This window comes from Bubalus bubalis, chromosome 5 (genome assembly GCF_019923935.1).
Source record: "Bubalus bubalis isolate 160015118507 breed Murrah chromosome 5, NDDB_SH_1, whole genome shotgun sequence".
Taxonomy (NCBI): Eukaryota; Metazoa; Chordata; class Mammalia; order Artiodactyla; family Bovidae; genus Bubalus; species Bubalus bubalis.
Window position 1 is genome coordinate 111,740,375 of NC_059161.1, and position 12,392 is coordinate 111,752,766.

The 12,392-nt window shown below is 41.9% G+C and overlaps 1 long non-coding RNA gene across 1 annotated transcript; it reads left to right on the plus strand.

Annotated features, from left to right (window-relative positions):
* The first annotated feature begins 5,415 nt into the window (after positions 1–5,415).
* LOC123333590 lies at positions 5,416–9,071 on the plus strand. Its single transcript, XR_006550965.2, has 2 exons — positions 5,416–5,546; positions 8,959–9,071. It is a non-coding gene; the product is annotated as an uncharacterized LOC123333590 (long non-coding RNA).
* Positions 9,072–12,392: the final 3,321 nt, after the last annotated feature.

A 12,392-nucleotide genomic window follows, 5' to 3' on the forward strand; every position in this document is an offset into this window, starting at 1 on the left:
ATTTAGTTTCTCAGTCACACTAGAGCCACTTTAAATACTTAATAGCATGGGTGATTAGAGGTCACCATGCTGAACATCACTATTGAAAAACCTTTTCACAATTACAGAAAATTGTACTGGACTATGCTGTTACCTTATTCTTTGGTTTTGAACATCTTGGGGTCATATGTTCCACAGTGCTTTGAGCAACATTCAATAGATTTGTTTGCTGGGAAAAAAAGTGAGTATTATGATCTGAGTTTCATATCTGTTCTGTTCTTTCAGATAAACAATCAAAATATATTTTTTAATTTAACAAAATACATTTTGATCAAAGGGGCCTCTGAACAGGGAGGAGGAAAAGAAGGGCAGTGCTCCTGGTCTGTCTCTTGTCTTAAGCTCTGGGAAGGGTCAGGCTTCCATCGTGTCCCATTGATAAGAAGGAAGGCAAATATAAGTTTAGAGTCTCATTCTGGGAAACTGTCCATTTGACAATTTTTTCTGGGTTGGATGTGCAAAATGATAGCAGGTATAAATATTGCTCACAGAAACAGGCTATATCATTTCTCCAGCAAATAAAGTCCACTAGACCATATCACTTTTGATTTTTAAACAATACTAGCGGTAGCTTTAATGTTTAGTTTTAATTGCTACAGGGAGAGAATTTCAGCTTAAAGTGGTAAGAGGAGATATTAGGGTGATTTAAGTCACGCTTGCTCCTTGGAATAAAGTTATGATCGACCTAGACAGCATATTAAAAAGCAGACACGTTACTTTGCCAACAAAGGTCCGTCTAGTCAAAGCCATGGTTTTTCTAGTAGTCATGTATGGATTTAAGAGTTGGTCTACAAAGAAAGCTGAGCTCCGAAAAACTGATGCTTTTGAACTGTGGTGTTGGAGAAGATTCTTGAGAGTCCCTGGGACAGCAGAGATCCAACCAGTCCATCCTAAAGGAGATCAGTCCTGAATATTCATTGGAAGGACTGATGCTGAAGCTGAAATTCTAATACTTTGGCCACATAATGCAAAGAACTGACTCATTGGAAAAGACCCTGATGCTGGGAAAGATTGAAGGCAGGAGGGGAAGGGGATGATAGAGGATGAGATGGTTGGATGGCTTCACTGACTCAATGGACATGAGTTTGAGTAAACTCTGGAAATTGGCTATGGACAGGGAGGCCTGGTGTGCTGCAGTCCATGGGGTCGCAAAAAGTCTGACATGACTGAGCCACTGAACTGAACTGAAGTCATTTGCCAGCCATTGACTGTGCGATTAGCCACTTTAAAGATGCTCCTTTCGTCATGGACTGTTTTCTACGTTTATAAGATGATTAGAAGCAATGCGCAGATCTGGGAGGATCAGGTATAATGAGCAAGGAAAATATATTCTCCTCCTAAAAAAACAAATAGGACCCTGGGCCCTAAAACTTGTCAATAAAAAAGAGGCTGATGCTAAAAACAAGGAAACCAGAAAGAATAAAAGGAAGTTGTTTTTGTTGTTGCTTCTGTTTGGTTCTCTGAATGCAACTGCACTGTATGGTCTCCTAATTCTACAGTTGCTGCTGCTGCTGCTGCTGCTGAGTCGCTTCAGTCGTGTCCGACTCTGTGCGACCCCATAGACAGTAGTCCACCAGGCTCCCCCGTCCCTGGGATTCTCCAGGCAAGAACACTGGAGTGGGTTGCCATTTCCTTCTCCAATGCATGAAAGTGAGAAGTGAAAGTGAAGTCACTCAGTCGTGTCCGACTCTTAGCGACCCCATGGACTGCAGCCCACCAGGCTCCTCCATCCATGGGATTTTTCCAGGCAAGAGTACTGGAGTGGGGTGCCATTGCCTTCTCCGAATTCTACAGTTGGTTTGTGGCAAATATTCAATGATCCTGTTTCCATCCTTTCCAAAGATGGATATACTTATAAGCTATATTGCTTCTCTCAAACCTCCATTGTAGGCAGGCCGGTGGTAATTGGTGCAGCTTCCAAAGTTTGAAATAACCCCAGGAATAAATCCTACGTTTAAATGACCCATAATTACTGGCAGATTTAGGGCTTCCCTGGTGATTCAGGTGGTAAAGAATCTGCCTCCAGTGAGGGAGGCCTGGGTTTGATCCCTGGGTTGGGAAGATTCCCCTGGATGAAGGAAACAGCTACCCACTCCAGTACTCTGGCCTGTAGAATTCCATGGACTATTTAGTCCACGAGGTTGCCAAGAGTCAGACACAACTGTGTGACTTTCACTTTCAGTTAGCTGAATTTATGTGGTTTAATATTTCAGATTTAGTTTAAGATTTAATAGTTGGTCTCCACTATCTTGGGACTTCCTAGGTGATGCAGTGGTAAAGAATCCACCTGCCAATGCAGGAGATGCAGGATACACAGGTTCAATCCCTGGGTCAGGAAGATCCCCTGAGAAGGAAATGGCAACCCAATCCAGTATTCTTGCCTGGAAAATTCCATGGACAGAGGAGCCTGGTGGGGCTACAGTCCATGGGGTGATAAAGAGTCAAACATGACTGAGCACACACACACACTGCACTGTGTTCCTCCTCCACTGATTTTGGATGGCAATTTGCTTCATTAAAAGAAAAAGGTTGTATTGCGTTTACAGTTCTGGAAGTAATCATTTGGCAATATGACCAAGCTTCTATTCATACCACAGTTGAGTTAACCGAAGGACTTCCAATCCTAGAATCTGGGAATTTTCTAATTTGAAAATTAACAATAACACAAGGGAAAAGAAAAACCGTCCTTCACCCCACCACCCCAAACAACTGTTGTTGCTTGTGTCTATAATTTTCCAGTATCTGTCTACACGTATACATATCTTATAGATTGTATTCACATACTACTTTGCATTTGTATTTTTTTCTCTCTTAAGATTACATTTCAGGCATTTAAAAACTTCAATTTTGGAAAAACGATAACTCTGATATCATTCCGCAGTCATTGGAAGAGGCATTTACAGCCTCAGGAATCCCAGCAAATCATTCCAGTCTCCTGTCAGTCTCCAATGACACCATTTAGGAAGAAGTGGAGGTAAGAAATAAAAAATAATGTAACCCTGTGAGGGAAGAAGATACAGAGTTGCCGAATGCTGTTGTCTGACAAGACATCTCTAGAGAGACTAGGATGAAAACCACACAAATTACTGAAAGCAATTTAAGGAATTGGAGACCCTTCAAGTGTGGGAAAGGAAGGTGTAAAGGATTGTGTGGTCCGGAGGAATCTGTTCTTTTTTGCAAGAACATGTGGTAAAGGTGGTTACTAAGTGAGTTTGTATATTTGCAAAAAAATGACTTCTTAATCTGAGAAAGAAGGGTCATGCCAGTCATACTGCATGGGGTGGGGCAGGGGCGAGTGCAGAGTTTGCTCTGCATAGTTGCAGGCTTTTGTAGCAGGGTCCTTCCATCCCTGCCTTAATCAGACATTGTTCTTGCCTCGACCTTGCAAAAAGGGTCTTTACATTGTCTGCAGCTGTCTGAGCCATGCAGCTTCTGAAATGCCGTGTCTTTGTGAAAAGGCACTGCTGCCTGACACAGTAACATAACAAGCACACATGTATTCTTTGTATGAAAGCAGTCTCCTATCAGTTCAAGGGGTACAAAGAAGACACACTTTCCACCTATTTCTACTTTTCTGCCACACTTAGGTTTGCTTTTTTTCCTTAGGATGTGGCTTTTAGAAAGTGTGAGATCCAGGTTTATCATACAGTTGGTTGATGGAGAGAAAGCACTCAGAAGTTAACTCATCTTTTGCCTTCGTGACTTAGATCTCAGTATGGGCGTGTGTGCTAACTTGCTTCAGTCATGTCCAACTTTATGACTCTGTGGACTGTAGCCCTCCAGGCTCTTCTGTCCACGGGATTCTCCAGGCAAGAAGACTGGAGGAGGGTGCCATGCCCTCCTCCAGGGAATCTTACCGACCCAGGGATCGAACCCATGTCTCTTATGTTTCCTGTATGAGCAGGCAAGTTCTTTACCACTATCGCTGCCCGGGAAGCCCAAACCTCAGTACACTTAAACTCAATTTTTGCTCTTCTAATTAATGGGTTGGAGCGAGAGAGGAGAAATGAAAAGAGTGAGCCCCACCCTCTTCTCGATATCTTGTGTGGCCCTGGCACATCTGATTTGTTTATAGAAGGGTGTCGTCATGCTGGTAAGAATCATCACTGGCTTGAATCCTCAGAAAGGACCCCAGGGTGATTTTCTCCTAATTTCAGCTCCTGGGTTATGCCACATTCTCTTTGTGTGCCCTTGACATTTCTGGCTCTCAGTTTCCTTTTTTAAAATAAGGGATGGACTTTATAGATGTCATCAAAGGTTCCTTCTACTTCTAACACTTTACAATTCTATGACTTATTTATGGTTGGCCCTGCACGGTGTAGATGATGGCACAGGTGGAAGCTAATAAGAGGAGGGGGGAGGAGGTAAAATTTATCAAGGGCTTCCAGTGTGCTGAGCACGGGGTTGAGCACTGCATCTGTGTGATATTCTTTCATCCCCAGCTAGGGGATAAAAAAGTCCTACTCCCAATATAAGATGAAGAAACGGGTCAGAGATAAATAAGTGGCCTTCAAGCCATTGTGCTACAGAATCAGAGAAGGACCACAACTTTATTTGACTCCCAAGTCCAGCCCCTTTCTAATTCTGCTTCATCACTACCTTCCTGCCCACAGCTATGCACATGGCCTGGGCTGTCTCCCCTCTGGCCTGACCCTCTGATCTGAGGGTGTCGCAAGAGGCCATGGAAAGGACTCGACCACCAATTAACCAGTGAGCTGGACCCTGGCCATAGGAGGCTCCACACTCCTCCCTGTCCTTGGAAAGTCGAAGTACTCTCTGTTCATCATTCGCACAGTAGGAGACCATTGCAAGGATGCAGCCATAAGACAGCAAGGTGCTATTGAGACCATTTTGACTATTTGACCAAACCCAGTTAAGGCCCCTTTATGATCTTTAAAAAACATATATTGGAGTATAATTGCTTTATAATGTTGTGTTATTTTCTGTTGTAGAGCAAAGTGAATTAGCTATAAGTATACATGTATCCCTTCTGTTTTGGATTTTCCTCCCATTTAGGTCACCACTTGAGCACAGCTCCCTGTGCTATACAGTAGGTTATTAGTTATCTATTTTATGCATAGTATCAATAGTGTATATATATCGACCCCAGTCTCCCAATCCCTCCCACACCACCCTTTCCCCTTAGTACCCATACGTTTGTTTTCTATGTCTGTATCTGTTTCTAGTTTGCAAATAAGATCATCTGTACCAATTTTTTCAGATTCCACATACAAACATTAGTATATGATACTTGTTTTTCTCTTTCTGACTTACTTCACTCTTTGAACTTTTAAGATTCTGGTGGGTGGGTACAGAGATCTACTTGTCCTGCGGCTCCCCTGAGATAAACCATCCAGCAAGTCCTCTCTCTTGTTAAAGCTCCACCTACCAGTCTGCAGTTCTAGCAAGAAGGAGCTCCCAAACATGGGCTGCTGCCAGTGTCTGTGTTTCTGGAAAGAGCTGCAGGCAACCCCCAGCCACCTCTCCAGGAGCCTCTCCAAAACCCTCAGGTAGGGCTGGCACACGCTCTTATCAAATTACTGCTTCTGTGTGAGATTTTGTTTGCACCCTCTAAGAGTGAAGCCTCTGTTTTCCTCAGTCCTGGGAGCTCCTGCAATAAAGGCCTGCTAGGCCTCAAAGCCAAATGCTCTGAGGGCTCATCTTCTTGGTGCTGGACCGCTGGGCTGGGGAGCCTGATGGGAGGCTCTGAACTCTCACTCCTGTGGGAGACCTTCCGGAGGATGTAATTACCCTCCAGTTTGTAGGTCGCCCACCTGTTGGTGCGGGGTTTGAGAATACTGGGTGTCTGTTCCTCCTACCCGTGTCTGCTTGTGGTTTCTTGTGGTTCCTGCCTTTGGTGGTCAGAGATCTTTTCTGGTGGGTTCCAGATTTTCTTTTTTTGTTTGTTTGTTTGTTTTGATGGCTTTCTGTGGATAGTTGTGATTTTGGCATGCTTCTGAGAGGAGGCAAACTCAGGGTCTACTACTGTGTTATCCTGAAAATGGAAGTCTCTCAGTCCTGTCTGACTCTTTGCGACCCCATGGACTATACAGTCAATGGAATTCTCCTGGCCAGAATACTGGAGTGGGTAGCCGTTCCCTTCTCCAGGGGATCTTCCCAACCCAGGGATTGAACCCAGGCCTCCCACGTTGCAGGCAGATTCTTTACCAGTTGAGCTACCAGGGAAGCCCCTATGATATCTTCTTGGCCACTCCAAAAAAAATTTTTTTTTGGTTTATTTTTCTTATTGTCTTCTATTTATTTGCTTATTTGTTTTTTAATTCATAGCCTTATTTCCTGAAATTTTTATCTAGAAAATTCAAGAATATGTTTAAAAAATGCAAAAAACAAAAAACAAAAAAACACACACACAACATAAAATCCCACTACCTGGAGATACACACTGGTAATATTTCAACCACAGTCTCTTCAGATATCTCTATATACTTTGAAATGCAATGCACTTACTCACCTACACATGCATACTACTCACAACTGCTGAAACGTAGGCAAACAAGTAGCACGTTAATTAATTTAACACATTAACAGGTGTTAAGCATATTGGCAAATTATCAGTTAGAAGACCTGGTCCCCTCTCAGAGACCAGATCCCCACTCTTGGATCAAACATTTATTCCCCCAAACTCTAATTTTTGGCAGCCTGAATGACTCTCCACAACTTATTCTTGGCTAAACAAAGCTGTTACTTCCTCCCTCCCAGAAGTGACCCTTGTCTAATTACTAATTGAGGAAGGGTTTAAAAGGACCAGCCTTCTTATTTAATACCTTAAATTGAGACAACTCTGAATGGCCTTCTCAGCTTCAGAGCTCTGCACAGGATTTGTTGAAGCCCTTGTTGTGGCTGCATTAGAACTAAACCTCTCTCTGTCCCAAATCCTGTTTTCTTTACCCTGCCACTCATGTTGGAATCTATCCCATAATCCTGTATGCTAGTCTTCCTGTAAGAGTCTGCTTCCCAGGGAATTCTATTGCAATGATAACAAACTCTTCCTGCAAACCAATCTAAGAGAATACTCAGCCCTTGGGGTCTGGGACCCAGGTGGGGTGAGTATAGGGATTCGTAAGGTATAAATGGCTTCCCTGGTGGTTAAGTGGTAAAGAATCCTTCTGCCAATGCAGGAGACACGGGTTGGTATTCCTGGGTCAGGAAGACTCCCTGGAGAAGTAAATGGTGACCCACTTCAGGATTCTTGCCTGGAAAATCCCATGGACAGAGGAGCCTGGAGGGCTGCAGTTTACAGGGTCACAAAGAGTTGGACACAACTTAGCGACTGAACAAAAACAGCAAACCAGTCTGCAGTAGTGCCTCTTTCTTCAGTCTCTCCTTGCTCTCGCTGTGGGGGTCACTTCCAGATCTGCCTCCACCTCCAGAAGCTGCCAAGGTTTTGAACCAACAGAGGCAGAAGATGGAGAACAGAATACTGCTCATGGGAACAAGCTTTGGAATTGATATCTAGTTTGGAAAGAGATCAGAGGGACAACTTTGATCTTTGCACTTTAGTTTTATTAAATGGCAAGTATAAAAATGACATTGAAGGTAGTATTAATAGTGAGAATCTCATAATCCTGTCATCTAAAAGCAGCCATTTTAATTATTGCATGTTTTACACATACATAACTATTTCATATATTTACAATTATAGTCTACATGTTGCTTCTGCTCTGCTGTTAAAAGTTAATATTCTTTCATAAATGTTTTCAGGGGTGCTTTAGCTGTCCCCCTTTGTCACGTTCTACCTCTTATCTCCTCTGCCTAACATATGCAGAACATATGGCCAAGAATAAAATGGCTCGAAACCAAATGACGATTTTCTAATAAATTTCTATTTGGAATATGTCAAAATCGGAACATATTGATTCTATAAATTAAAACATTAATTCTAAGGAAATTAGATTTCTGTAATTAGATTATGCATACACACAAACACACACACACACATCTTTTTCTTTTCAAATAAGGCATTTGTGGTTGATTCACTTTGCCAATAAGTGCACCTTTGAGTCATTGATCACACATGCTAGCATAATGTGACATCTAAATTTCATTAATTTGATAAGAAATCTATACATTTTAGCTGTTTGCCATATATAAAAGTACAGCATAATAAGAGGGAAGAGATAGGGAGTTTGAGATGGACATGTGCACACTGCTGTATTTAAAATAGATAACCAATAAAGTCGTACTGTATAGCACAGGGAACTCTGCTCAAGGTTACATGGCAGCCTGGATGGGAGACGGGTTTGGAGGAGAATGGATACATGCGTGTGGATGGCTGAGTTCCTTTGCTGCCCACCTGAAACTATTAATATCACAACATTGTTAATTGGCTATACTCTAATATAAAATAAAAAACTTTTTTAAAAAGTACATTATATATCCTCCAAAATGTGGAAGGCAAAGGTCTCAGTTAGTCTCATTCTAACTAGAAGAAATAAGAATTATACAGGAGGAAACCCAGGCATCGATATGGACTGTTACAAGTTTGTCATATTAATTTGATGGCAGTATTTTGTGTAGAATGAGAGGGATAAACATCACACATGGACCACTTTGATGTGTCTCATTGCCCTGACTGACCTGGGCCTGCAAGATAATCAGTTCCAAAAAGCTTATAATCTGAGGGCTCTCTCATTTTTCCCCAGAGAATTAGCAGAATGAGGTGATCTGAGTGACACTGAGACTGTGTCTCACAGCTGGCCATTAGGTTTGCTACCCCGGACACCCAGAAACCTCAGACACTTAGATTTTGCCCTTGACCTTATTGACTAAGGTCCCTTGTTTTATAACTGTTATTGGTTGCAGATCGAACTTGCTTGCAGGCAGATTCTTTACCAACTGAGCTATGAGGGAAGCCCTCATTGTTCTGTTAGAACATTTATAATCATGCTTCTCTTTAACTAGGCAGTCTGATGACCACAAATGGATTTTAGGATGTGGACAGTCACTGGAGACCTGAAAAGGATGGACAAGGACCTTCAAGAACTGTATAGCACAGGAAACTCGGCTCAATGTTATATGGCAGCCCGGATGGGAGAGGAGTTTGGAGGAGAGTGGATACACATATATGTATGGCTGAGTCCCTTGGCTGTCTGCCTGAAAATATCACAACATTGTTAATCGGCTAAACTCCAATATAAAATAAAAAGTTAAAAAAAAAAAAAAAAGGATGGTTAACTGACAAGGTGAGTCTGCTTCGGAGCCATCTCTTTTCAGCCCCTGTGTGGAGCAGCTGATATGATCCCAGGTGCTCCTACCTAACCTGTGTTCTCTCTGGGTGTGGAAATAGGGCTCTCCAGGCAGGCAGGAGTGTCTACTGCCCACGTGACCTAGGACAGCCCTGCCTGATTCATCCAGGAAACAGCTGGCCCCCATTAGGGCGCTGATCAGCATAGATAGGCCCTGATGAAGCTGCGCCCTTGACACCACAGTTGGTTAATTTCTGAGCACTGGCCGACACTTCACAGTGCTGAGCTGTGTGAGAAAGCTCCTCTTCCAGAAGCCACAGGCCCCAGAAGCTCTGACTGGATGGGTGACATTTGTGTGGATAAACCTCGAGTGGCCTTGACTCCACTCCCTGTTCAGGACTGCTTTGTCCTGAGCTGCTAAATTTCTTCTCTCTCCTCTCCTAGGAGAGGATGATTAGCATCTGTCCACTTCCATTTCTGTCCCCTCAGACCCCAAAGGGCACAGAAACAACCCCTCAAAAGTAATGACAAATATAAGGGTGACCCACCCAGCCAGGGTACTGTGAATGGGAAGCTTAGTATCTCAAACCCACATCATTGTTATTCAATTACTAAGTTGTGTCTGACTCTTTGTGACCCCATGGACTGTAGCCCGCCAGGCTCCTCTGTCCATGAGATTCTCCAGGCAAGAATACTGGGGTGGATTGCCATTTCCTCCTCCAGGGATCTTCCCTATCCAGGGATCGAACACACATCTCTTGTGTCTCCTGCCTTAGTAGGCAGATGCTTTACCATTAGCACCATTTTCAGAGTTGTGCGTGACAAATGAAACAAGACTGATCACAGTTCCCGATACCTAGTAAGCTCCCAATAAATATTCACTAAAAATGTATTAGCTAATATAATAATATTCAAAGCTCAGCCTGTGAAGTGTGCCTAGTCTGTGTGATTTATAACTATATATTAATATTATTGTGCATCCTGTACTGTGATGATCATGTTTTGATGAGCAGTGAACTGGGTGCTAAGCTTAGAGAATAGAGTTTTTTGTAGAAACCTGAGGCTCAGTAGACACAAGTGAGCACCAAGTTGGGCAAAAAGACCATCGTCCACTAATCCAAATACACAAAGGCTTAGGAATACATACACTTAGCAGAGTATACAACAAAGGCTAGCATGTGGGGAAAGGAAGGACAAAAATACACTCTTAAACTGGCAAGAAAGCTGCCAACACTTGGTGCGGTTTTGACTAAAAGCCAGAAGAGATGTTCTTTGATTCCTAATGAAAAATAACATTTTACTTCCCAGATTCTAAAATGCAGTCTAAAGATGTGGGTTTGCAGGACAGGAAATTTGGTATAAGGTGGCTTAGATAGAAATTATCTAACCATAAATAGCAGAAATATTTGAAGCAACTTTCAAATATGTGATACAATAGCATTAACTATAGTTGTTATGTTGTACATGTCAGTCCCAGAATTTATCTTATAAGTTTGTACCCTCTGACCACTTTCACCACATCCCCCCATCCTTTATCCCTCATCTTGGGGCAATCACCAATCAGATCTGTTTTCATGATTTCCTTAGATAAAACTGAGATCATATTCTATTTGTCTTTTTCTGACATACTTCACTTAGCATATTGCCCTCAAGGTCCATCTGTATTGTTTGAAATGGCAGGATTTCTTTCTTTCTTATGGCTAAATAGTATTTGTGAATGTGAGTGTATATGTATCTCGCCTTTTCTTTTTACATTCATTCACAGATGGACACTTAGGTTGTTTCCATGTCTTGCCTATTGCAAAAAATGCTGCAATAAATACAGGAGTGTAGATATCTCTTTGAGATAGTGATTTCATTTCCTTCAGATATACACTCAGAAGTGGAATTGCTGGGTCACAGTTGCTAAAGGAGTAGATCTTAAAAATTCCCATCTCAAGAAAAAAATTGTGACTATGTGAAGTGATGGATGTTGACTAGACATTGTGGTGATCATGTTACAATATGTACCTGTATCAAAGCATCGAAGCTGTAAGTTGTATATTGTTTAGTGACTCAGTCGTGTCCGACTCTTTTCACGACTCCATGAACTGTAGCCCAACAGGCTCCTCTGTCCATGGGATTTCCCAGGCAAGAATACTGGAGTGGGTTAACATTTTGTTCTCCAGGAGATCTTCCTGACCCAGGAATCAAACCCGTGTCTCCTTCATTGACAGGTGGGTTCTTTACCACTGAGCCACCAGGGAAGACTTTATGTTGTATACCTTAAACTTAAGTTTAATGATTTGTGTCAATTATGTCTCAATAAAACTGGGAAAAATAATTGAAAGGAAATAGAAGCATAGAATGTCTGGGAATGTTTGGTATTGTTGCCATCTGTGATCTCTCCCATATGTCTGATGCTTTTCAGACTGTGAAAAAAATATACCTACAGTATTTATTTAATATTAATGGCATGATAGATTGATTGACACCTTTATTCTCCTTTCTTGAAGATAAGGGAACTGAGGTCCGGGATGACTATATGATTTGCCCAAAGTCACACAGAAGAAAAAGAATAGGAGCAGGGATGAAATCCAGGCCTCTTGAGTGCAACATCCAGACTTATTCTATTAAAATATATTTTTAAAAAGCTGCTTGTTAAACTATATTTCTAACATTTATATTTTGGAATCTCAACTATACACATTTTGGAATCCCTGAAATTCTCCATTTTGGTATAAGTAAATGATGAACTTGAGCAGAGAAAATGAGACCCATGACCTTAATTGGCTACACACAGTAGATATGACAGTAAAAGGAAGGAAACCATAAGAAAATATTTTAAATACTAACTCTTAATGTGATTAATACTCAATTTTAACATATCATACTGTGGTATAACCACAAATCACTTGACAATCAGGCTAAAAGCACAATTTGAGCTGAAAAAAGAAGGGAGGAGGAGAGAGAAGGAGCATCATTACCTATTTATTTTTCTAGTTATATTTGAACTTAAAATAGAAAGCATTTGAAAGACCATATGGTTAGCAGATGCTGTTAAAGGGGTGTTGAAGATTCACTGGTGGGATCAGGAATAAGGGCAATGGAATAAATGTCTTCATCACTGAAGGCACCTCTGCAGCTGGCACTCGGGCACTGATGTGACCT